The sequence below is a fragment of the Vigna unguiculata genome, chromosome 9 (assembly GCF_004118075.2).
Source record: "Vigna unguiculata cultivar IT97K-499-35 chromosome 9, ASM411807v1, whole genome shotgun sequence".
Lineage (NCBI taxonomy): Eukaryota > Viridiplantae > Streptophyta > Magnoliopsida > Fabales > Fabaceae > Vigna > Vigna unguiculata.
In genome coordinates, this window is record NC_040287.1 from 27,747,619 (window position 1) to 27,759,743 (window position 12,125).

Here is a 12,125-nt window from a genome sequence, read left to right on the forward strand (position 1 = left end):
TAACTCTTACTTAATCGACATACTCTTGGATATTTTCAAAGGTCATTAAATGTGATGACTATCAATTCATGTCATCGTATAAACTATACAAAGAATATAAAACAACGATAAAATGTACATACAATTTTCTTATATCCAAGCTCACTAAATAAAATAATATATACTTTCACTTCACATTTATTTATTTTTAATTGTAAAAATAATGATAAAATAAGAATCAAAGCAAGAACTTTAAATAAATAATTAGATAAGGGTAAGAACATTATAAATAAACAAAAATATAAATTAAACAGGAGCAGTACGTAATTGAAGATTAAATAAAATAAATAAATAGGACCAGTGCGTAACTGGAGATAAATAAAATAAAATAAATAAATAGGATCAATACATATTTGGAGATTAAATAAAATAAATAAATAAACAGGATTAGTATATAATTGGAGATTAAATAAAATAAATATAAGAGGATAATAAATGAAAATAAGTTAAATGAAAGTAAAAAGAATAATATATGAGTCAAAATAAATAAAAGATTAATATAAAACACATGAGCTTATCAAGATTAATATATAAAAGCTTAACCTCACTCCCCCTTACCTTATTGATTGAAGAGCACACTAATAATATTTGTAGAAGACTAGGATCCCTTTGAATCTTTGCTCTAAACTTTCTTTTCCTATTTTCTTTTTTTTCTCCTTTCTTTCTTCTCTCTTTCTCTCTCTTCTTTCTTTCTCTTTCTCTTTTTCTTTCTCCTTTCTTTCTCTCTCTCCCTCCTTTCTTTCTTTCTTTCTTTCTTTCTTTCTGTCTCACTTTCTCACTTTCTCACCTCACCGTAACTTCTCTCATTCCATATATATATATATATATATATATATATATATATATATATATATATATATATATATATATATATATATATATATATATATATATATATATATATATATATATATAAAGCAAAGCATGTGCATGTTTATCCAAATCATCATTATCCTCCTTTTTTTTTCTTCTTATCTTTTCTTCTTATCTTTTCTTCTTATCTTCTTATCCTTTCTTATTCTTTTCTTTTTTTTTCTTTTTCTTTTCTATATTTTTTTTTTCTCTTTTAAAAATTCTTCATATTTTTTTTTTACACATACCTATTTAATAATATTTTTAATGCTTAAACTACATCATAATAAAATACAAAAACGTTAGTAAAAATAGAATATTTTCTAAATGTTTTATTTAAAATAAATAATATAGTTTATTAAAAATAGGGATGTTACATTTCTCCCCTCCTTTTAGGAATTTCGTCTCCGAAATTCACGTGATTGTAAAAAGATGGGGATACATCTCTCTCATATTACTTTCTAATTCCCAAGTTGCATCACCTTCATCTTGTTGATTCCACAATACCTTTACCAAAGGTATGTCCTTTCCTCGAAGTTGTTTAATCCTTCGATCTCCAATCCTTACAGGAAGCACATCATAAGTAAGGTTTTCTCGTATTTGTACTATATCAGGTTCTATCACATGAAAAGGCTCATGAATATATTTACGAAGTTGAGACACATGAAAAACATTATGAAGTTTTGAAAGGTTTGGAGGTAAAGCAATTTGGTATGCGACAGAACCAATTCTTTTAAGGATTTGATAAGGACCTATGAATTTGGGTGTAAGTTTTCTAGATTTGAGAGCTCTACCAACCCCAGTTATAGGTGTAACTTTCAAGAAAACATGATCTCCTTCTTCAAACTCAAGGGGTTTTCTTCGTTTGTCATAGTAACTTTTCTGCCTATCTTGAGAAGTTTTCATCTTTTCCCTGATCATTTTAATCTTCTCAGTTGCTTGTTGAATTACCTCTGGACCCAAAACTAAGGAATTTCCATTCTCATACCAACACAACGGGGTTCTACATCTTCTCCCATATAAAGCCTCATATGGGGCCATTCCTATGCTCGAGTGGAAACTGTTGTTATAAGTGAACTCTATAAGTGGTAGAAATTTCTCCCAACTTTCAGTTTGTTCTAAAACACAGGCTCTCAACAAGTCTTCTAAAGATTGAATGATCCTTTCTGATTGTCCATCAGTTTGAGGGTGATAGGCTGAACTAAGCCTAACTTTTGTTCCCAAGGATTTTTGTAAGCTATCCCAAAATCTAGATGTGAAACGAGGGTCTCTATCAGAAATTATACTAGAAGGTACTCCATGCAGCTTGATAATTTCTTTTATGTACAAATGAGCTAACTTTTCTAAAGAAAATATAATATTAATAGGTAGAAAGTGAGTAGATTTTGTTAATCTATCTACAATGACCCAAATTGCATCATGACCAGACACAGTCTTTGGTAAACCTGTCACAAAATCCATGGATATGCTTTCCCATTTCCATTCTGGGACATCTAAGGACTGTAGTTCCCCATAAGGCTTTCTATGTTCAACTTTTGTTTTCTGACACACTAGACAACGTGCAACAAACTCCACCACTTCTTTCTTCATCCCAGACCACCAAAACATTTTCTTCAAGTCTTGATACATCTTTGTAGTACCCGGATGAATACTTAAGCTACTCTTATGAGCTTCCTCCATTATCAACTTTCTCAATTCTTCTTTTGCAGGTATGCAAATTCTATCTCTAAACTTGATGATTCCATTTGAATCCTTGTGAAATTCTGATTCCTTTCCTTCAACTTTTGCTATCAACTTTTCTTGTAAAAATTTATCTATTTCTTGAGCTCTTTTTATTTCTTCTAAGAATTCACTTGATATTTTTAACATTCCTAAGCATATGCTATTAGGTCTAAGTTTTACTGCTAAGTTCAAGTCTCTGAATGATTCTATCAGATCCAATTCCTTCACCATCATCATGGATGCATGTATAGACTTTCGACTCAAAGCATCTGCAACAACATTTGCTTTCCCAGGGTGGTATTGCAGCTCAAAGTCGTAATCCTTAAGAAATTCCATCCATCTACGTTGTCTCATGTTTAGTTCTTTCTGATAAAAAAGGTACTTTAAACTTTTATGGTCACTGAAAACTTCAAACCTTGCTCCATACAAGTAATGTCTCCATATTTTTAATGCAAACACCACTGCAGCTAATTCTAAATCATGTGTAGGATAATTAAGCTCATGTTGCTTGAGTTGTCGTGAAGCATAAGCTGCAACTTTTCTTTCTTGCATCAACACACATCCTAATCCTTGTCCACATGCATCACAATATACCTCAAAATTTTTTGTAGGGTCAAGAAGGATTAAAACAGGCGCAGATGTTAATTTTTTCTTCAATTCTTGAAAACTAAACTCACATGCTTCATTCCATTCGAAAGGTTTTCCCTTACGTGTTAACTTAGTCAAAGGCAATGCTAATTTAGAAAATCCTTCAATGAATTTTCTATAGTAGCCTGCTAATCCTAAGAAACTACGTATTTCTGTGATATTCTTTGGTTGTTCCCAAAGCAATACCGCTTGAACCTTTGAGGGGTCAACTGCAATGCCATTTTGTGATATCACATGTCCTAAAAATTGAACTTCTTTTAACCAGAATTCACACTTTGACCATTTTCCATACAATTGTCTCTCTCTGAGAATTTGTAACACAATCCTCAAATGCCTCTCATGTTCTTCATGATTTTTGGAATAAATTAAAATGTCGTCAATGAAAACAACCACAAATTTATCCAAAAATTCATGAAAAATACGGTTCATATAATCCATAAAAATGGCAGGAGCATTGGTTACACCAAAAGGCATTACCAAGTACTCATAATGACCGTATCTTGTCCTAAAAGCTGTCTTTTGAATATCTTCCGCCTTGACTCGAATCTGATGATAACCAGATTTTAAGTCAATTTTGGAATATACCACAGCACCTCTCAATTGATCCATCAAATCATCAATCCTTGGTAGGGGGTATTTGTTCTTAATGGTGATTTTGTTAAGCTGACGATAATCCACACACAATCTCATCGTGCCATCTTTTTTCTTGACTAACAATACGGGTGCACCCCAGGGAGAAACACTAGGTCTGATGAATTGTTTATCCAATAACTCTTCTATTTGTTTTTTCAACTCTGCTAACTCTAGAGGTGACATCCTATAAGGGGCTATAGACACAGGTCTTGATCCTGGTACCAAGTCCATAGTGAATTCTATTTCTCTTTGTGGAGGTAACCCAGGAACATCCTTAGGGAAAACATCAAGATACTCACAAACAACAGGAAACTTATTAATGTCTGGAATTTCCTTGACTTTTAAAGAAGTTAAGATCATGTATACTTGAGATCCTTTTGGGATTTCATTGTGGTTGGTAGTACTCTCTTTTAATTCTTTTGAGTCAAAAACTTCACCTATGTGTGATTCAAAAATTAAAGTCTTATCGTGACAGTTTAGGAGAACATGGTTGGAAGATAACCAGTCCATTCCAAGAACAATATCCAAATGAGACAAGGGTAGACATATAAGATTTACAGAAAATTTTCTATTCCCTATAGAAATATTGCAATTTGTACATGCAAGTGAAGTCGTGACTGGAACATTGGTAGGAGTAGACACAGTTAAATCATATGGTAATAAAGAGACAGATAACTTTAAATGTTTGACACATTCATGTGATATGAAAGAATGAGTAGCACCTGAATCATATAGTACATTAACGAGGTGACCATTTAGGATGCATTTACCTTGGATTAGATCTTCAGATTGAACAGCTTCAGTACCATTCATCGTGAAGACTCTCCCGGTTGTCTTTGGTCTTCCAAGTTGATTATTTCCTTTTTTGTTGCTTCCCCCACTTCCTTGCTCCTTAATTAACTCTTTGCATTCATTACGATAATGACCCAACTTCCCACAATTGAAGCAAGTTATAGTCCTTGTGGTGCAGTTTCTTGACAGATGAGGTCTTCCACAGTGGAAACATTTGATATGGTTGGTTATGCCTGAATTATTGGCAGCAGAGGGATGTCTTTGTCCTGAAGAATTCCACGAAGTATGAGATGGACGTTGGTAAGGTTTCTTATTATTAAAATCATTTCTTTTGTGCCTCAAAGGCCCTCCTTGTCTCCACTGAATTTGTCTTGCCTTAGTATCATCCTCATAAATCCTACAACGATTTACAAGAGTGGAAAAAGAAGAAATCTCTAAATAACCAACTGCTTGTTTAATATCAGGTCTTAGTCCACTTTCAAACTTGGAACAACGGGAACGTTCATCAACTCTATCATGAAAGTAAGGACAAAATTTGGACAATTCGTCAAACTTTGCTGCATATTCTCCTACAGACATGATTCCTTGACGAAGATTAAGGAATTCAACTTCTTTCCTCCTCCGAAGATCCTCTGGAAAATATTTTTCCAGAAACTTTTGTTTGAAGGCTTCCCAAGTAATTTGTCTCCCTTCATCCTCCAATTGTTGTTTTGTAAATCTCCACCAGTTTTCAGCTTCTTCAACGAGCATAAATGTAGCAAATGTGACTCTATTTGCATCTGCACACGTCATTGCGATGAAAATTTTCTCAATTTCTGCTATCCATGACTGAGCACCTTCAGGATTAAATCCCCCTTTAAATTTTTGTGGATTATTCCTGCGAAAGGTTTCTAATCCTTGATTTTCCATGGGTTCAACATTTTGTTTTTGGCTCATATTTTCCAGGACAATTGTCATTCTTTCCAACAATTCATTCGTAAAGTTTGGTCCGTTATCCATCTTTTCCTGAAAGAATGAACAATTTCCTTAGTTTTCTTTAGATTTTTTTTTTTTTAACTATTGTTAAAACTTATCCTTACTATAAGTATTAATTGTTGTTATTACTTACTTTTATTAGTCTACTTATCTTGCATTTCTCTTTTACAAGAAAAATGTAAGAACAAACAACTTACACCTTTACTTACTAGTAGAGACTACAAACATGGAAGACACCATACCAAAGGTCTTGACAGAAGGAACCGCTCTGATACCACTAAATGTGACACCCCGACTACTATACTAAATAATTATTATTTGATAAAAAAAATATGGAATCAAATTTTTTTTTTCCATACGATTATCCTTGAGAGAACATTAATAATAACATAACTTCATATTCATATATGTAGTTTGCATCTATGTAATTGTTCATGAAATATTACAAAAATATATATTTGTTAAATATTAAGAGTCCTACATCAGAATAGAAGATTTTCTATATTTTTAACATCTCCTAAAGATATTAATAGAAATTATCCATGAGTCAATCTTCAGAAGATCCACCAATAATATCCTGAACAACTCTCACTGAGCAAGTTCCTCTTCTGCTCATGCAACAGGTACATATGAAAGAAAAATATGAAAGGAGTGAGGTCTTTATAAGCCTTAAATATCAATCTTAATAAACTCAACAAACAATGCAGACACCGGGGGCCTAGATTTGGACCTATAACCACCAAACTTGATCTTGTTTTACCAGACATATGGATCCATATTCACTTTTTGATGATCCAATCTGAACATCAAAAGTTGCTTTGGGAAGTGATTAGGTAGTTGAGTATTTCTCATAAAACATTGGTACAATCATAATTATTTCTTTCTCGAGAATACTGGCCATTCATCGGCTCACAAAAGAGATATATACTCACTACCTAACCTTGGCGATGCCGAGCAGGTATCGGATAGTTCCAAGTTTGGCCTATGAATATCCTAGTCCAGGGCGCTATTCTGAACTATCCAGATATTCACCTACTTGGTAAAACTTCCTTAGACCCCACCATGGTCCCTGCCTTTCATCCCGCAGTGTACCAAACTGTGACTTCCCAAATACAAACACTTTGACACTAGTTTAATCTCAACTTATTGAAACCAGACTTAACTCTTACTTAATCGACATACTCTTGGATATTTTCAAAGGTCATTAAATGTGATGACTATCAATTCATGTCATCGTATAAACTATACAAAGAATATAAAACAACGATAAAATGTACATACAATTTTCTTATATCCAAGCTCACTAAATAAAATAATATATACTTTCACTTCACATTTATTTATTTTTAATTGTAAAAATAATGATAAAATAAGAATCAAAGCAAGAACTTTAAATAAATAATTAGATAAGGGTAAGAACATTATAAATAAACAAAAATATAAATTAAACAGGAGCAGTACGTAATTGAAGATTAAATAAAATAAATAAATAGGACCAGTGCGTAACTGGAGATAAATAAAATAAAATAAATAAATAGGATCAATACATATTTGGAGATTAAATAAAATAAATAAATAAACAGGATTAGTATATAATTGGAGATTAAATAAAATAAATATAAGAGGATAATAAATGAAAATAAGTTAAATGAAAGTAAAAAGAATAATATATGAGTCAAAATAAATAAAAGATTAATATAAAACACATGAGCTTATCAAGATTAATATATAAAAGCTTAACCTCACTCCCCCTTACCTTATTGATTGAAGAGCACACTAATAATATTTGTAGAAGACTAGGATCCCTTTGAATCTTTGCTCTAAACTTTCTTTTCCTATTTTCTTTTTTTTTTCTCCTTTCTTTCTTCTCTCTTTCTCTCTCTTCTTTCTTTCTCTTTCTCTTTTCTTTCTCCTTTCTTTCTCTCTCTCCCTCCTTTCTTTCTTTCTTTCTTTCTTTCTTTCTCACTTTCTCACTTTCTCACCTCACCGTAACTTCTCTCATTCCATATATATATATATATATATATATATATATATATATATATATATATATATATATATATATATATATAAAGCAAAGCATGTGCATGTTTATCCAAATCATCATTATCCTCCTTTTGTTTTTTTCTTCTTATCTTTTCTTCTTATCTTCTTATCCTTTCTTATTCTTTTCTTTTTTTTTTCTTTTTCTTTTCTATATTTTTTTTTCTCTTTTAAAAATTCTTCATATATTTTTTTTTTTACACATACCTATTTAATAATATTTTTAATGCTTAAACTACATCATAATAAAATACAAAACGTTAGTAAAAATAGAATATTTTCTAAATGTTTTATTTAAAATAAATAATATAGTTTATTAAAAATAGGGATGTTACATTATTTTATAATATCATATATATGTGAGCATGAGTATCAAAGTTCATGAAATGAATATATTTGTCCAAATTTTGACAAAAGATTCTAATTCAATTTTTTTCTTCTTGAGATTTTCCATCTATTTCAAGTGTCATATAACATACAAGGAGATGATATCATGATAAAAGTAAAACTAAATGTGAAAATCAAACTTTATAGTTAATTGAATGAATATGATAACATGAATATATCTATATTTAATGAAGGGATCATATGCATACTATCTAGAAAACTGATCTAACAAAAAATCATGACATTTGACAAATATAATTGCTAGTAAACAAGTTGAAATAAATTATGTGCAACTTGTGATTTTGTGTACTTAAATCGTATAATTAAAGACGAACACAACAAAGTGTAGAATGAATAAACAGTTGGATCTTCTACATGTTAAGATTTAATTCCTAAAAATGTGTAACAATTTGTTGTATATAGTTAATAACATTAATACAAGCATATTACCATATTATGTTTTTATACCAAAATAATAAGTAAAAAAGTATTATTATACATAATTATTAAACAAAATATAATTTTAAAAACTAGACATTCCAGTCATATTGAAATAACAAAAACTATTATTCAAATGAATTCCCTAATTAAAGAAGGTTAAGCCTAATTTTTCAAATTTGAACATGTTGATATTATCTTTAAATTAAATAAAGTTAATCCGATGAAACATATGTTTTGAAAGCATTTACTACCCACTGCTCAATCTTGTAGCACATTTGAGTAAATCATCTTTGTTAGGACCTATGATGCATAAATACGATACGTGCATCGGATAAGACACGTATCCGATATGTCGATATGTTTATTTTAAAAATAATAGGATACGATACATGATAGATACGTTATGTATGAACATTGAAAAATGTATAATAATTCTTACAAACATAATAAATATATGGTTGTTAATGAGTGAATCCAAATTTTCTAATTATAGACCAATTATTTTGGTAGCCAAAATCTAGTAGTTAATGTTAGTGACCAATTTAAAAACCAATTCATAATTGAAACTATTTTAATTATCAATTTAAAGACCAATTATATTTTTTTGGAACTACTTTAGTTGTCAATTTTGTCACTATATAGGGATTAATTATTTTTTGTCACTAAAATAAGTCACTATTCAAAGATTTTATTATAATGTACTATGACTTTATAACTTAGATACTTCATTGATAAGTATTGTTGAAGTATCCTAAAGTATCGGACACGATACGTGTCCGACACGGATACGTGACCCAAGTTGAAGTATCGGTGCATCATAGGCTAGGACAGTTAATAATATTTTTTATTAAATATGCTTAATCTTTAAAATATGTTTTTAGTTTTTAAACTTTGATAAGAAATTGAAATTCATTCATATTTCAAATTGTGATATAATTTGATCGTTTAAATTTTAAAAATGAATAAATATAGTTTTATAACCCAATTGCGTCAAAATTTTTGACATGTCAAATACATTTGAAGATGACATTTGATTTGTTTACATCTTTTTTACAAGTTGCAACTCAAATTGTTAGTCTGAAATACAGTTTAACAAGTTCAAAATAGTTAACATTGTTAACTTAAAGAACTATATCTATTCATTTTTTAAGTTTGTGAACCAAAATATATCAAAGTTTAGAACGGAAAAAAATTACAATTTTACCTCCAAATTTAGGGGCTAATAACATGTTTAACCCTTATTGTGTGTTTGGATGAGACAATCTAAGAGAGTAATTCATTTATTTGAAGAATTTGAAATTCTTCCAAGAAAAAATTACATGTTTGGATGAGGAAATTAAAAAGAAATTAAAATTGAGGAATTTTAAGAAGGTATTTCAAATAACTAAAATAGTAGAATTTGAAATTTACTCAAAAAAGAAGGAAATTGAAATTCCCCAAGTTAAGGGATTGTTCATTGCTTGAGACAAAAAAGTTTACAATCCAAAAAGTTGAGTCGGATTGGAAAAAAGGTCAAGATTACTTGGTTCGGGTCGAAGATCTCGTCAAGCCAACTTGTGCCAAAGGTCGAGTCGAAGATCTAGAGGAATCGGCACAAGCCAAAAGTTGTGTCATGCCGAGTTAGAACGGGGCGAAGGTCGAGCGCAGCCGGGGCAAAGGTTGAGCCGAATCAACCTTGGTCGAAGGTCGAGACAAGATGACTTTGAGCTGAGTTGACTCGTGTGGAAGGTCAAGCTAGGTCAACCTTGGCCAAATGTCGAGTCGAGTTGGCCCAGTCGAAGGTTGAGATGAGATGACTTTAAATAAAGTTGGTCTTGGTCGAAGGTCGAGCCTATTCGCCCATGTCATACATTGAGTCGAGTCCGCCTTAGCCGAAGTTTGAGCCAAGTCAACCTAGGATTTAAACTAATATATCCTAGTTGAAGGTTGAGTCAAATCAACTTGAACCGAATCAGTTCGAATCGGGTGAGGTTGAATTGATTTAAATTGTGGGATTCGAAATCGACCTAGGTCGAACTTAGGTTAAGTTAGATTCAACAATACAATTGAGTTTGTCGTAAAATAGAAATTAAATTATTTTATCCAAATAAGAAAATTGAAATGTATAGATATTTCAATTACTTCATCCAAACTAATTATTTAAGAAATGAAGAGAATTCAATTACAAGTAATTCAATTACCATGTATTTCAATTTCTTGAAATTGTTGAAATCCTTCATCCAGACAAAATTAATTTATTTGTATGGTATTAGAGATCGAATATTAATTCGAGATAAAAATTTACTCTATATGAATGAATGCAATTTTCATCTTAAAAACCAGTTTTTTTGTAAAATTGAGTTAAATTTAAAGTTTAATCTTAATATATAAAAATGGTGAGATAAAAATTGTTATTATGTTTACACTCATTTTGGAGTGAGAAATTATTTTGGTGAAAATTACTTTGACAAAGTCTATTTCCACAATTGTTGTTGACTCAAAGCCAAATTAATATTCCATACAAAAACAGTTTCTCTTTGTGTGGTTATTATGCATAGATATAGATGTTGGTTCAATTGAAATTTCGCTTATATGCACGTTTAAAACAAAGAGATATTGATTATGGGTCAAGTCATTATCGATATTTCCATATATATTTTTGTTCTGAAGAGAATTTGTCATCGTTTCTACGCATATTATTTATACAAATTCAATGTTGAAAGATGGACAGTGTTATACAGATTTATTTTCACTTCTATTCAATTGTATTTTTGCCATTAAAATTTTTTAAACTAGAATTTTAATCACTACAAGAAAATGTCTTATTAATAACCAATTTTAGTGACTAAAAGTTGTTAGTCACTATAATAACCAATTTAGATACCAATTTACAAAATTAAAATTTATTGGTTACCAAAATAGTCACTAATATAAATAAAAAATTATAATTTGTCACTAATTAATTAGAGAGCAATTTAGTAACTAAGTTATTTTGGTAGCCAGAACTTAGGTAGCTAATTTTTAGTGACCAGTTTTCTTTGATAGCCAAAACTATGGTAGCTAATTTTAAAAATCAATTTAGTGACCAATTATAATTTTTTATTCATAATAGTAACTATTTTAGTAACCAATGATTTTTTTACTTTGTAAACTTGTATCTAAATTAGTAATTATAGTAACTAACAACTTTTAATCATTAAAATTAGTTACTAATAAAGCATTTTCTTATAGTGAATATGCTAAAATGGAAAATATAAACTTAATATTTTACGGTTAACAGATACCAATTAGAAAGTGTAGAATTAATACTTTAATGTAAGAAGTTAAATTTAAAATTAGAAATTATGTTTTTAAATTAATATTGTTTTCATTTTATATATTTCAACTTTAATTAATATTTTAAAGAAGTATTGTTTGCATAATTTGTCTGATAAGATTGTGAATACTGATAGATTTAGGGTTTATAAACAAATACCCAACTCATAATGGAACAAATCAATTGAGTGTCAAATGTTTAAATGTTACTTATTTAATTCTATCGCATTTTCAATACACTGATAATTTAGTATTTTTTTAAATATATTATTTATAATTTTTAAAATTATATCACATCA